This window comes from Anoplophora glabripennis, unplaced genomic scaffold (genome assembly GCF_000390285.2).
Source record: "Anoplophora glabripennis isolate ALB-LARVAE unplaced genomic scaffold, Agla_2.0 scaffold14, whole genome shotgun sequence".
Lineage (NCBI taxonomy): Eukaryota > Metazoa > Arthropoda > Insecta > Coleoptera > Cerambycidae > Anoplophora > Anoplophora glabripennis.
In genome coordinates, this window is record NW_019416352.1 from 101,747 (window position 1) to 117,512 (window position 15,766).

Below are 15,766 nucleotides of genomic sequence, written 5' to 3' on the forward strand. Positions count from 1 at the left end.
CAATGTATTGCATATCCACTCAGTAGATTCGGAAACCTTTAAATACAGGGTGTTCCAATTTTAACTACAAGAATTCAAGAATCCATAGAGGATGCAAAATTTTGAAAACACTGATTTGTTCACCATTTTAGAGAAACGAAGCGTAAAGTTAAATAAAAATTTAACTGTTTTACGAAACTGTTAAACAAAGAACAAAACATATCAGATGAACAGAGGGATAGAAAAGTAAATTTAGGGATTTAACAATTCAGAAAAGTTGGGAAAATTAGGAAAAACAATTTTATTCCGAAGCAAAAAATTGGAAAAATTAAAAAAATTGACAAATTGATAAAACTCGAAATAGAAGCACTAGAGAAAATACTTTTAAAAATATTTTTCCAAATATATTTTGCTGGAATAAACCTCAATATATATTTCGGAAAATGTAGATTTTTGGAGTCAAGGTGCCCTCTAATCTTTTTGAAAATAACTTGCCCTTCATTCCAACACGTATTTGGTCTAACGTGAGCAAACGAGGCTCCCAATGCACGGACAGCTTATGCTTAAATCTGATTCAATATGTGACAAACACGTTCTTTGGACATATTCCTACCCTCTGCTAACTCTCTCACTGTAATTCGACGGTAGTCTGGTACGATTTAGTGAACTTAAGCGATGGTATCGTCAGTGGTTGCAGTCTCTGGGCGTTCATCGCCTCCCAAGCGTCTAAATTCAGCTACCCAAAATTTCACTGTGGTAAATGATGGTGCAGTGTCCAACTCGTTTTTGATTTGGGTAGGCTTTTCAAAAACAAATATTGAATGACAGCTATATTCGATTCTTTCAGTTCTCACAAAAACACTAACATCGACTCACTAAAACGATTGCTAATCAACAACTGCGCCTCCAAAATTTCCTAGCTTTTGTTGACGAATGCTGCATCTTCACGTTGAGGTCGGAAACTATCATATATTTTTAACAGAAGTTGAATTTCTCAGTCTATTGTCCCCATTTTTTTTGGGAAAGAAAAGATTTTTTTGGATGCAATGTTGTTCGAACCTCTGTCAAATTTTAAGCACCTTCAACAAATAGAGGAAATCCGTATGAGTAGCCAGATTACCTTAGTCCAAGCACCATATCAGGAATTTTGACTCGAAAACGTGCCGTCTTAAGACTTTAAAATAAAAAATCGATATTAGTTGCTTTATCCCAGTTTTTCACATCCATTAAAAGTAATAGTACAATATAGGATATACACTGATACAGTTTGGGTAACTGGTTTCCAAAAATCTACCTCCTACTATGATTTTAAAGAAATATCAATTTTTTATCAATATAATTCTAAAAATGATTCTAAATTTAAATTTTTTCATTATCTACTTAAATTTTATTAGACACATACTGTATCTATAGAAAAAATTGGAAAGTGGTCCGAAGCTTCATCCAATAAAAATATGGTTAATCTGGAGTAAAAATAAATGTCAGAAAAATTTAAACCTTACACACCTTGTAGATTGAAAGGCAGCAACATTTCACTAAGTCATGATTAACTCAGTCATAATATTTTGACCTCAGGTGTCTATCGTTAAGCTCCCATTATCCCATTCCTAATGAAGCACCCAGTATAAAGTGAATTTTAAATACCTCTGAGCATACATAGTTTGCAAAATTTCCTGTTTTATACTTGAATATAGGCGAGCATTACCTGTTAAAACTTTTAGAGGTTCCGAAACACTGAACAATCGGAAATAAAAAGCACAAAGCTGCTACAGCGTATTGAAATAGTGTTGAGTGTTAATACCCTAATTATCTGATCGTAATTTTAGTCTAGAATTTGAAATTAAATGAACTACACCCGAGACGATCGCAAAAAGGAAAACATAAAAAGATAACTCTTTTTTCGTCCACGAATATAGACGAAGTGATTTTATTAATTAATATCGATGAAAATTATGTTTTAACATAAAGAAGATAGTATTAAAAGATTATATTAAAGTAATCTATCATGCCTACACATTTTATTTAGTGAAATTGTAACTTTTAATCAATGAATTTGTATATGTATTATTTTATCTTTGACTATCTTAAGTAGACAATGCCTTAGTTTTAAAATATTTACAAATGATTCATGTTTGTTCCATTACTTTAGGATTAAATAAAAATAAGCACGTCGACAGAGCTACACATCTTTCCGAAAACGTTATTTATGCCAACAAAAACTGGACACGCAGATTTATTATGTAAACAAACAAAACTACTTGCTATTGCATCTAAAATAACTTGACAATGACCTTAGGAATTTAGTGAATATATTTCACATGCTTTATTCTAAAAATATGGGTTTTTCATCAATGATGTTTTCGACGCTAGGTGCTTTATTTCTAGATAGAACATATAATTATGTCTACTATTTCAGATTCCGCCATTAATTTTCACTACTGATATATTATCTGCAAAATCCGATTTATTATATTATAATATGGGCGTTGAAAAATTATTCGTTTAAATATTAAAAATAACATCGTTCTATATTTTATACCAGTCACATTTTTCTTTAAAAATCATCCATAGGAAATGTCAACTTCAAGGACCAGAGTTAATAAAAACCGTATAATTATAGGCGGACTGTTTGAACGAAGTTAATCGGTATGGAGAAGCAAAAATCTCCATGACATATGCAAGTTTGTGACACTTGGGTAAATGTTGTTGTTGGCTCTGGTACAGTGGTGTATCATTTTATGACTCTTTTCTGCTCTAAATAATATCCTACGCCGTACGAAGAAGTAAGTCCGGCGTAGTTGCCAAATACGCGCATACATGAAGTTGATTTTGTCTTATAATGAAGTCCTAGTAGGCCAATAGCAAATTCTTTAGTAATTAATAGATTCATTAGTACGTGTCTATCAGTAATAAGACTGATAACAATTATTTATTGTTTAAAATTCTGTTGCACCGGAAAAGTATGACTCGATAACCAAGAAACACTTAGGACAAAAAAAATGAATGAAAAACATTACCACAGCCTCCTTATAATACTTATTTAATTACTTTTGATCGTATGGACTGAAAAAATTACTACAAACGAGTATTTCAATCTTTGAAATGATCAAATATTAAAGAAGACTGAAATAAAAAATTTCTTAGTTACTTAAACTTAAAAAAAGTAAAATAATATTGATGTTACTTAATAAAAAAGTTGGAATTGAGGGAGATTGACACGTCGTAGTTTCACATGGCGATGTTGCCACTTCCTTTGTTAACTCATGAGATAACTTGTTTATTAAAATAATCAATCATCTACAGGATCTTTCTACCCCCTTACCTTTCTTGCGTATTCACAAAATTGGATGGACCAAAGTTGTCCACCAGAGACCAAAGACCAAATATCAAAGCTGTACTTAGAAAAACTATTGAATGATGCAACATTCAAACATACAAACCCAATGTATATTTTCTTTGACAGAATACCCTGTTTGTTTTTATACATTCAGGTATAATGCTCCATTAACGTTACAAGCTTCGATATGTATATCTCTAATAATAAGAGATAAAATAAAGATTCAAATACATTCATTCTGCAGCCGTAGAATTTTGTCTACATTCAATGTATTGGGTCTTCCATTAAGGATGTCCGGATTTAAAATGTAAAGAAAACACACAACTGAAGAGATAAATTTAAAATTTCTTTTTTATTTGAAAGGTAACATGTTGCCATTACATATGAAAAACAATGTCATTCATATGATCTCCAGCTGCGCTGGACGTACCGTAATCTTTTGGTACAATTTATCATCACTTTTTCGCATAAATTGGCTCTATTTCACCAATTACTCGACCAATATTGGCTATTAAGTGTCCAATTGTTGCTGACTTATCGCTGTACACTAGTGACTTAACAAAACCCCACAAAAAAAGTCAGAAGGCGTTAAATTGCACGATAGGGCCATTTCTGGAGATTATTTCTTCACCAAATTGATTTTTCAATAAATTCATTATTTCAGTGGCACGTGGCACCATCCTGCTGGAAAAAATAATCACTTAAATCGTTTCCTTCAAGTTTAGGAAACATATAATCCGTTAACATAGCCCGATAACGTTCACCAGTCACTGTAACATGCTGTCCTTGTTCATTCTGGAAGAGGTAAGACCCAATAACGTCATCAGCATAAATACTGCACCATACAGTCATTTTTTCAGGATGTAAAGGTTTTTCAACAACGGTATGAGGATTTTCATTGCTCCATATTCTGCAATTTTGTTTATGCACAAAACCATTCAACCAGAAATGCGCTTCATTAGCAAAGATGATTTTTCGATAAAAGAAAGGATCTTCTGTTAACTTTTCTAATGCCTAAGCAGCGAAAGCGCGACGTAATGCATGATCAGCAGGCTTTAATTCCTGCGTTAATTGAATTTTATATGCATGTAAACCCAAATCTTTACGTAAAATTCTCCAGGTAGTGGTTTGTGAAGTGCTTAATGCTTGAGAGCGACGTGAAATGGACATCTCACTATCCTCTCTTACACTTCGCTGTACTGCCTCAATATTTTCTTGTGTTCTTGCATATTTTACACGTACTGGTACAGAAACATCGAGCAAAGAAAAGTTGTTTCAAATTTGGTTATAAGACGACAAATATACCGTTCATTATGTTTAGTGCGACGACCATATTTTTTTAGGAATTCACGTAAAGTTTTCACAACACAACATTGATTTTGATAATAAAATTTAATAATTTCCGACCGTTGTTCGAGCGTATATTTTTCCATGATGAAATGGCAATATGTACTGAATATGTTTGATAAATAACATCTCAAATAATAATATGCAGTGTTGCCATAATAATACATTGAAATTCGGACATCCCTATTGGAAAACCCATTATATCAAATATATTACTGTAATTATGCACCATTGTAATAAAGTCCACACTAGATTAATATCAAAATATGAGAGACTTTGACAGTTAAGAAATAACTAATATTAACACATACATTAGAAATGCAGATCATTCAGACTATTAATATTTAAATGTATGAGATAACAAACGATAAATTCGACTGGAGATTGCTTCAGATATTGAGTTAAATCGTTGCATTAAATTAATCGTTACTACTAGAACAGTGTATTATTAAAACATTTTTTTGCCGTTTCTAGGTAAGTTATTTTTTTTAGCAATCGACTTATTTTATCAGTACGAATCTCTCAATAAAAATCCCCTTCAAGTTCACTAACACCCTGTAAAAATCTAACGTGCAATGAGTGGATAAATTTCTTTATTCAATCTATCGGACCGATTTCATATTTTTATTTGGTTATCGTTTATTCGAGTTTATTTTATAAATTAAGCTAATCCAATTTTTTTGCGACTAACTACCTAATAACTCTATGTCAGATTAAAAAAGCATATCAAGTGTATATTAAGGTCGAAAAAAATCACAAAGCCGAATTAAATTACGTACGATTACCAAAACGCACGCGAGAATAAAATTTTCGAGTTCACAGCTACGTACAAATTACATCCGATCCGCCGAAATTTGAATCTAGAAAGTTCCAGGAAATTGTCGTCCCGATCCAATCGCCACACACGCTTCAAATTGAGTCCCCCGGCTTTTAATTTTACTCGGCGCGGGGAAATAAACGGAAAGGGAGGCAATTTTTTTTTTTAGGTACGTGTACAGAACACGTGCGTGTGAATTTCCCTCTAATTACAATGAAAATCATGTAGGCTATCGCGTTAGTCATTTGTTATTAAAGGGTTCCTTATCAGTAGCAACCAATGAATGTAGCTATTATTCATAACGTTACCTTAAATAACAAAAAAAAAGAATATTCTATTTTAAAATGATAAAAAACTGTTTCAGAATCTTTCGTATATCTTACAATTAGTATTTATTTTAATAGAAGCAATATGCCTGCTAATTAAAGAGCTCAATTTAAGATATAAACACCCTGTATACAAGTACAAAGGATGGGAAACAAACTACATACAATGATATTAAACTATTTCAAGTAATTAAAAAATGTACTTAAAAATCTTATCAAATTAAGATAAAAGTTTAGTATGTCAGGTTTGTGTATTTCAATTGATAATATATATGAGGTGTGTAAATTTAGTAATGAAACTGATGTTTTTAAATATTTTTATTCGAATAGAATTCAATATTGTCTCCCTCAAAATAATTCCCTTGGGAAGCCACACAGCGTTGGAGTTGGTTCTTCCACTCCTCATAGCAGTATTGGAAGTCAGATACTGGAATAACCTTCAGCTGGTCGGTTACAGCCATTTGAATGTTCTCGAGTATCCCAAAATGGTATCCCTTGAGATGATTTTTTTCATATCGGGAAGAAGAAAAATTACAAGGATTCGAATCAGGTGAGTAAGGAGGCTGAGATAAAATGTCCAGAGGGACGCGTGCAGGAATATATGGACTCAGACCCAGATGGAGTGCAAACTATAGTCTGGGTGAGTTCCCTACCGTATTCCAAACAGAAATTTTCGTAGAGGTTATAAACGTAAACTCTGTTCTTTATATTCTCTGATAGTCAAGCTGCAATTAAAGCTTTAGGCGCACACAAGATAAGTTCAAAGCTGGTGTGGGACTGTTTACAAATGCTGACTGAACTGGAAACCGATAATACAGTTAGACTGTGTTGGGTGCTAGTGTACAAAGGCATTTGTGGGAACGAGAAAGCGGATGAACTTGCTGGGAAGGAATCCGAGATAGAGTTCATTGGCCCGAGGCCCTTCTGTGGTACATCTCCCAGTGTGGCCAGGCGGGCTCTGAACAAATGGACCGAGGCAGAACATAGGAAATACTGGACTTTAAAGCCAGGACATAGCCATTCTAAGGAGCTCATGAAGTATCCTTCGAAGGAAAGAGCAAACGATTTACTGAACTTGAATAAAATCCGGCTCAGGAGAGTGGCGGGACTCATAACGGGACACTGTCCCTTTAGGAAACATCTATATAAGCTTGTAGACAGTCCGGTCTGCCGAGGGTGTGACTCGGCGAATGAAACTTCTCTGCATATCCTGGGCGAACGCCCGGGATTTGCACGCAGTAGAATGACGCTCCTGGGGACACCTTATTTGGAACCCAAGGAACTAAGAGAAGTGTCAGCAAGGAAGCTTTTGGACTTTGTCAAAAGGACAAAACTACTTGCTGAATAGGACTAGTAGTGGGACGNGTATCTATGGCGTATCTTAGTCTTTATTTTGATAGAAGCAATATGCCTGTTAATTAAAGAGTTCAATTTAAGATGTAAACACCCTGTATGCAAGTACAAAGGATGGGAAACAAACTACAATGATATTTCAAGTAATTAAAAAATGTACCTAAAAGTCTTATCAAATTAGTCAAAAGTTTAGTGCGTCAGGTTTGTGTATTTCAATTTAATAATATATACGAGGTGTGTAAATTTAGTAATGAAACTAATGTTTTTAAATATTTTTAATCAAATAGAAATACAATTCAATTTTGTCTCCCTCAAAATAATTTGCTTGGGAAGCCACACACCGTTGGAGTTAGTTCTTCCACTCCTCATAGCAGTATTGGAACTCAGATAGTGGAGTACCTAACCTTCAGCTGGTCGGTTACAGTCATTTCAATGTCCTCGAGTGTCCCAAAATGGTATCCCTTAAGATGATTTTTTCATATCGGGAAGAAGAAAAGTTACAAGGATTCGAATCAGATGAGTAAAGAGGCTGAGATAAAATGTCCAGAGGGACGGGTGCAATATGGTCTCAGACCCAGATGGAGTACAAACTATAATCTGGGGGAGTTCCCTACCGTATTCCAAGCAGAAATTTTCGCGATAATGGCGTACCTGGCAGAGAATGTACGTAGAGGTTATAAACGTAAACTCATATATATATTCTCTGATAGTCAAGCTGCAATTAAAGCTTTGGGCGCACACAAGATAAGTTCAAAGCTGGTGTGGGACTGTTTACAAATGCCGACTGAACTGGCCACCAATAATACAGTTAGACTGTGTTGGGTGCCAGTGCCAGTGTACAAAGGCATTTGTGGGAACGAGAAAGCGGCTGAACTTAGTGGGAAGGAATCCGAGATAGAGTTCATTGGCCCGAAGCCCTTCTGTGGTACATCTCCCAGTGTGGTCAGGCGGGCTCTGAGCAAATGTATCATTCGAAGGAAAGAGCAAACGATTTACTGAACTTGAATAAAATCCGGCTCAGGAGAGTGACGGGACTCATAACGGGACACTGTCACTTTAGGAAACATCTATATAAGCTCGTAGACAGTCCGGTCTGCCGAGGGTGTGACTCGGCGGATGAAACTTCTCTGCATATCCTGGGCGATCGCCCGGGATTTGCACGCAGTAGAATGACGCTCCTGGGGACACCTTATTTGGAACCCAAGGAACTAAGAGAAGTGTCAGCAAGGAAGCTTTTGGACTTTGTCAAAAGGACAAAACTACTTGCTGAATAGGACTAGTAGTGGGACGCACAATAGGTCTAATTGGGCCGCGGTGCCATGGGACTTATAAGACCCACTAGAAAAGAAGAAGAAGTTCTTTATTGGATATTGCTGCGACTTATTAGGACCAACTACTAGAAAAGAAGAAGAAGATGAAGGAGGAGGCTGAGGAGCCACAAGAATGTTTTTCCTGGCCAAAAACCCATTTATTGAAATTGATGTGAGACAAGCCGCATTGTCATGATGCAGGAATTGTTCTTGACGGTGATGGATTGGTCTCACACGCATGACCCTTTTTCGGAGTCTTTCAAGAACATCTTGGTAAAAGTGTTAATTGATTGTCTGGTTTTGAGACACAAACTCTTTGTAGATGATTCCCTGACTATCAAAAAAGCAAATCAGCATGTTTTTGATCTTTGACTTGCTCATTCCTGCTTTTTTGGGCTTTGGAGAAGCTGAAGTGTGCCATTCCATGCCCTGGCGTTTCGTTTCCGGGTCGTACTCAAACATCCAACTCTCAATCCATTCCAAAAAGTCAAAGCATCTTGCTCTCCTGATGTAATTTTGTTCATGCGATAGGTTTTTGGAACCATCTTCGAGCGGATCTTACTCATTCCCAACTAATTGGTCTAAACCTGACGAACGGTGGTTCGACTCAAATTCAATAATTGTTCTCCTTCCACTCTGACGGTCAACTGACCACCTGAACGCACAAGATCCCGGATTCTGTTGATCGGTCCTTGCAGTTGAAGGCATTCCGCTGGGCGATTCCATCGACTCTCTTCCTTCTGGAAATGCTTTAAGCCGAAGAAATTGGGCTCTTGACAAAACACTGCCTCCGTAGTACTGCGGAACTTTTGCAAATGTATTGTTGTACTTGCCCAAGTCTGAAGCAAAACCTGATAGCACATCGTTGCTACGAAAACCGGTCTCAAGAGAAAAATGACTATGGACGATCAAATGACTCGACCGAGTTCAAACTCGTATTGAACACGTATCGCATGTTCACCTGTCGCCCCTCCAAATCCCGTGCTTTCAATGTTGCCATATCGAAGGTTAGTTCTCAGTCTCATTACTAAATTTACACACCTGGTAGATAACATCATTTTTAATTTTTATTTAATATTGCTATTTGTTTGCCATATGCTGCTGGTATAATTGAATGATATTCAGGCAGTAGGCTATAGGCTGTAGACTAGATTTTATTTAAATTTATTTGAATTAGCTTGACAGAGGTAATAAATAAGAAAAATATGTTTTTAAAATAGATTACAGCAATAATTTATCTTAAAACTTATTAGAGAAGATCTAAAATGCATCCCAGTTTTACAAATAGACCTTTCGACGTTTATTTCAAGTTTATTTGCTGCAATCGAAAACACGAGCTACCTGATATCTTATTTAACTCAAAGAAATATTCGTGTCTCATCCTGCCCATCCGGTAGATCAGGATATTTTAGTATCTTAATTTATAGCTCTAGAAATAAAACCGTTCATTGCGTTTCGTTCTACTAAAAAAACCGTAAAACAAACAAGTCTATATTTATACCCGGGGCGCATTGCAATCCTCTGCAGGCCACTTCTAACGAGATTTAGAAGATATTTCGGATCTGTTTATTTTTAATTATTACCAAGACGTGAACGGAAATTGAAAACGTACCTGGCCGCGAACTCAAACTTTTTATTCTCTTCTCCTTATACATAAACTGCGATTTAAATTTTAATTTAAACATCACAGATAATAAGAAAGGTTAAATTTGCGGCTCGAGATAGACGTTTTTAAATTAAATCTTAACTTCATATACAGGGTGATCCGAATTTTATGCAGGAAACTTTGAGGGCAGATAGATCTCATTAAAATAATATGTGCCTTATAAACATAGGTCTGGAACGGCTCCGTTTTAGAGATACAGGGTGTTGAAGTTGTTTAAAACAATTGATTTTTTGTTTATATCTCAGGAATCTATTAATCGATCTCAATAAAATTTGGCGCAGATAATCTATGATAGTAGGCCTTGCATTCCCTAAAATATGAGCTCTAAAGGTACAACCAGAGGTGTACAACTGGCAGGGGCCATCTCCTTTTTTATAAAAAAAAAACCACGCCACTGCATTTTTTACAAGTTATTGTAACGGATTTATATTCTAATGCACAAAATACGTAAAAAAGGCAACTTGAATTTTTTCCCTAAGATTCGCCGTTTTCAAGTTATTCATACCAATACAATTCTCTTGTGCAGACATTTCTAACCATAATATTACAAGAATATTTATGTATTAAAGTAAGTAGAATTTGTAAGCACATCAATAAAAAATTTTACACTCGTTTCCACACCACCTGTGAGGTAGAGTTTTTTACGCGTTTTCGTTTCTCCTGGAAGCCAAACCCACTATCTTTACAAATAAGAACAACTTAAATCAAAATAATAATAAATATACATTTACCAAAGGCGAGGGGTAGTGAATATTCACAATCTGCATATTTGGTCACAAGAAATTCCTCACGACGGACAAGATCTTTTCAACACGAATTTTCCGTGAACGTGTGGCTCGGAATAATTTGCAATAAAGTTTGTGGACCTTTCTTCTTGCTACCCCGTCTAAATTCCCAGTCATTTCTAAACTTTCTAGAAAACCGTCTATTTGAATTATTAGAGGATGTTCCATTAAATATACGTAAAAATAGCTGGATACAATGAACGGTGCTCCTGCGCATTCTGGGAGAATAATATAGAATGGCTTAATGAAAATTATATGGGGGCGATGGATAGGTAGAAGACCAAATGCCAATGTCAACCATTATGGTGCAGAGGGTCCAGTGTCTTGGCCACCCAGATTGCCATATCTAAACCCCCTGGACATCTATGTTCAGGATTATCTGAAAAGTAAAGTTTATTCTACTCCAACAGATACAAGCCTACAACTACTGCAACGAATAGAAAACGGGTGGAATGAATTAAATGAAAACCACTACATGATATTAGCTTATTATATTTTGAACAATTGTTGTAAATACGTACCCTTAATTTTGTTTCTTGTTTAGTTGCTGTTGTTTGGTAAATATATTTTTATTATTATTTTGATTTAAATTGTTCTTATTTATAAATAGTATTAGGCCTCTAGGGAAAACTAAAACATGCCAGGAACACTACCTCACAGGTGGTGTAGAAAGGAGTGTAAATAATTTTGTTAGTGTGCTTACAAATTGCACTTTTAAGCATAAACATAAATATTCTTGTAATATTATGGTTAGAAGTGTCTGACACAAGGGTATTGGTATGAATAAGTGTAGAAATACACGATTGAGTGTATAATTTTGTTTTTGCGATGAATTCTTACCTTTTACGTTGTACTTTTATATTTTAAACTATATTATCCCTAATCGTTTATGTATTTTTAGTATATTTGATGTAAATATACGAACAAGAGTGTGAATTTACATGACCTGATTTAGCCAATAAGATTAATCATGTGATCACCCGGTGTGGTGTTACCGAGCATGCGTACGGAACTGTAGCTATTTGTTCAGTAGACATGTTTAGACTTATTTGTGGCGTAATAATTTAGCACAGTGTTTTAACCACCTAAATAAATATTATAAATAAATACTGAGATAGTACGACTTTGTGTAAAATATATATAGATCTCTCTGTAATCTTCATTTAAAGTTATTGAAAAGGGTAAAAACACCAATAATAACCATATAGAACTTTGCTTAAACTTTACATACAGACATCCAGATTGTAGCTTACTTTTTAAGATCTATTTTCCTTACATTATATTAGTGTAGTAAAAATTACTACTTATTTGTAAAAATGCATCACACCACTCTTCAACTTTTTAATATATTTTCAAAATGCGATAAGAAATAAAATTATAATAAAAAAACCGTATTTTGCTTTTCATGTTTTTATAGTCCCTATTATACAAAAAACTTGTCTTTTAGAAAACTAAGCTGTGCTAAATTGAACATATGTGTAGTTTAAGGTTCAGACGCCCTCTCTGACAGTTCAGGATGTTGAAGCTCGATACTTGTGACCTAAATACGTACGTATGTCACAGAGAGAGCTCGTCGTTTACTAATTATATTCCTTGGCGCAATTACTGCGCATCACTCTCAGCTGAAATCAAACCAAAACAACCATGCAAACTTGAATTTCGAAGCGCGACAAGTATAAATACATATATTGCAAGTATATAATAAATATAGTTATGTACTAAATTTCATTATTTATGAAATATTTATATTTCAAAATTCCCGCGTTGAATCAGTAGTTCAAAATGCAGTCGCTAGAGGCGCACGCAAACTTATTAGGTTTCAGTAATACACATAAAATTGACTTTTTATCATTACTCTACAGGGTGTCCCAAAATTTATGCAACAAAATATGGTCATAGATTCTTAAGACAAATTTAGGGGACCCGTATTTTTTCTTTTTGCCAACTGGCCCCCACTTTTGGAGTTACAGCCCCCTGAAATCTGCCCCTAAAAAGTCTTTTTTATATCTCAAAACCATATTGTACGAGAATCACTAAATTTGGTACACAGTGGTTTTATGAAATGTGCATAAAAAAAGTAGCACCATCAGATTCCACATGTCATAAAACCCCTGTGTACCAAATTTAGTTATTCTTGTACAAGAGGGTTCTGAGATATAAAAAAAGATTATTCTTAGGGGCGGACTTCAAGGGGCTGTAACTCCAAAAGTGGGGGCCACTTGGCAAAAATAAAAAATACGGGTCCCCTAAATTTGTCTTAAGAATCTGTGACCAAATTTTGTTGCATGAATTTCGGGACACCCTGTATAATTAAAGTATCTTAATTTCAATGTTCCAATAGCCCAGTCGGGTTGTCATTTAACCGGGAAAAAATTAGGGACCACAATTTTATTGTTCTAACCTTTAGTCGTATAGTAGTGTAAATTTAGAATCGCGACTGAATTCCACCCCTGCGTCAGCCGCCATGAATTTAAGGAAAAATCGTTTCTGCTCAATATCTCGGCCATTTTCAACTTTACAACAAAAATGGTAAGAACTTAAGTTGTTGCAAATGCAATTTCTTACAACTTCTTTACAAATTTTATCGTGCGATCGATATTTTTCAAGTTAAGGGGGAAAATAGTGACAAAGTATAATTATTGAATTATCTCGTTTGTTATTGACTTTACGACATAAATGCACATAAACAAAGTTGGAAAGAATTATATTTTCTACAATTTTGATCCCTTTGATTTTTTCGCTATAACCAATATAAGGTCCTACGCTTGCGGTAAAGACGCGAGCGTAGGACCTTGCGGGAGTTGGTTTCAAAGGATTTGTTTTTGCTCAATATCTCGGCCATTTTCAACTTTACAACAAAAATGGTAAGGACTTAAGTTGTTGCAAATGCAATTTCTTACAACTTCTTTACAAATTTTATCGTGAGATCGATATTTTTCAAGTTAAGGGGGAAAATAGTGACAAAGTATAATTATTGAATTATCTCGTTTGTTATTGACTTTACGACATAAATGTACATAAACAAAGTTGGAAAGAATTATATTTTCTACAATTTTGATCTCTTTGATTTTTTCGCTACTACCAACATTTAAGGTCCTACGCTTGCGGAGACGTCAGGCCTATGGAATGTTGATCCCTTGAGTTTAGTTAGGCTTGCCATAGGCGTAGGACCTTAAATTTTGGTAGTAGCGAAAAAATCAAAGAGATCAAAATTGTAGAAAATATAATTCTTTCCAACTTTGTTTATGTACATTTATGTCGTAAAGTCAATAACAAACGAGATAATTCAATAATTATACTTTGTCACTATTTTCCCCCTTAACTTGAAAAATATCGATCGCACGATAAAATTTGTAATAAAAGAAGTTGTAGGAAATCGCATTTGCAACAACTTAAGTCCTTACCATTTTTGTTGTAAAGTTTAAAATGGCCGAGATATTGAGCAAAAACGATTTTTCCTTAAATTCAAGTTAGCGGCTGACGCAGGGGTGGAATTCAGTCGCGATTCTGAATTTACACTACTATTGACCCCCCCCTAAAGGTTAGAACAATAAAATTGTGGTCCCTAATTTTTTCCCTGTTAAGCCCTTTTTTTGTCTAACCCGACGGGAGTACAAATACTGTTTCCAAATGGTACTGGTACTACAGCTAGAGAGAATAGGTTTTGCATATTACAGTGACCTTAGTAAAAGAAGATACAGTTTTTTACGATTTTTACCCAAGATATGTTCTTTTCAGCTGAGGGTACCATTTGTTCTTTTCCTATTGGAAACACCCTGTGTAACGAAGTAAATATTTTCGACAGTACTGAAATCATTATTTCACAGAACATGCCATGAATAATGGAACCGGTGGTGGAAGTACTCTCATTATTTAAATCAAATGTGAAACATCAACAATGGCTATTTTCGACGCTTATTCCAGTAGGTATATAAAGTGCCTGCTTGTCAGCAAAACCTGAAATATGCGCGACTAATTTAATCCATAACTGAACGCCAGATTGTAATTAGAGAAAATTTGTGTTACTTTTGTATGTCCATTCAATTAACGACTTGATGATACACTTAATCTGTACATCAAACGTTAAAAATTACAAGAATACAGTTCAAAGAATGATTGTGTATCTGAATCGTACACATATCCTCCAAGCTGTCGGCGCGGACGTTAAAATTTAATGACATGGCGTGTCAAAACGATATTCGCCGTAATCTTCATATTTACAAGGATAACGGTATATTTTTTACGAGTGCTGTTAACATCTATCTCCCTGTGCCGGCACAAGATAAATGAGATGTTCACCTTTGATAATACAGGTTTGCATGTCGTACACACCTCAGACACCATCATTGCCTATTTATAAAAAGAAACTCTATAGAATAAAATATATCACGTTAAGGAGTGGTATTTAATGCGGGCTGATTTACGAATTTTTGTTAAAAAAATCTAGTAAACAAATAAAAAATACTAATGGAAATACGAAGTCAATGATAGTTATTAATGGTATTAGTGTAACACGGTACATACAGGGTGGCCAAATGAAAACGAAACAGAGCCATTTTCATGAACTGCGTCAAGATTGTAGAAAAACGCTATTGGCCCTGCCTTGACTGATATTATTGAAAATGTTCCAGAGTATGATGAAGATCATTTGATTTTTCAACAGGACGGTGCTCCTCCGCATTATGCGTTAATTGTCCGTCAGTATTTGGACCAACGTTTTCTACGGAATTGGATTGGGAGAAGAGGCAGCATTGAGTGGCCTCCACGATCACCGGATTTATCGCCCTTTGATTTCTTTTTGTGGGGATACCTAAAAAGTAAAATCTATAAAACACAGCCAGCGTCG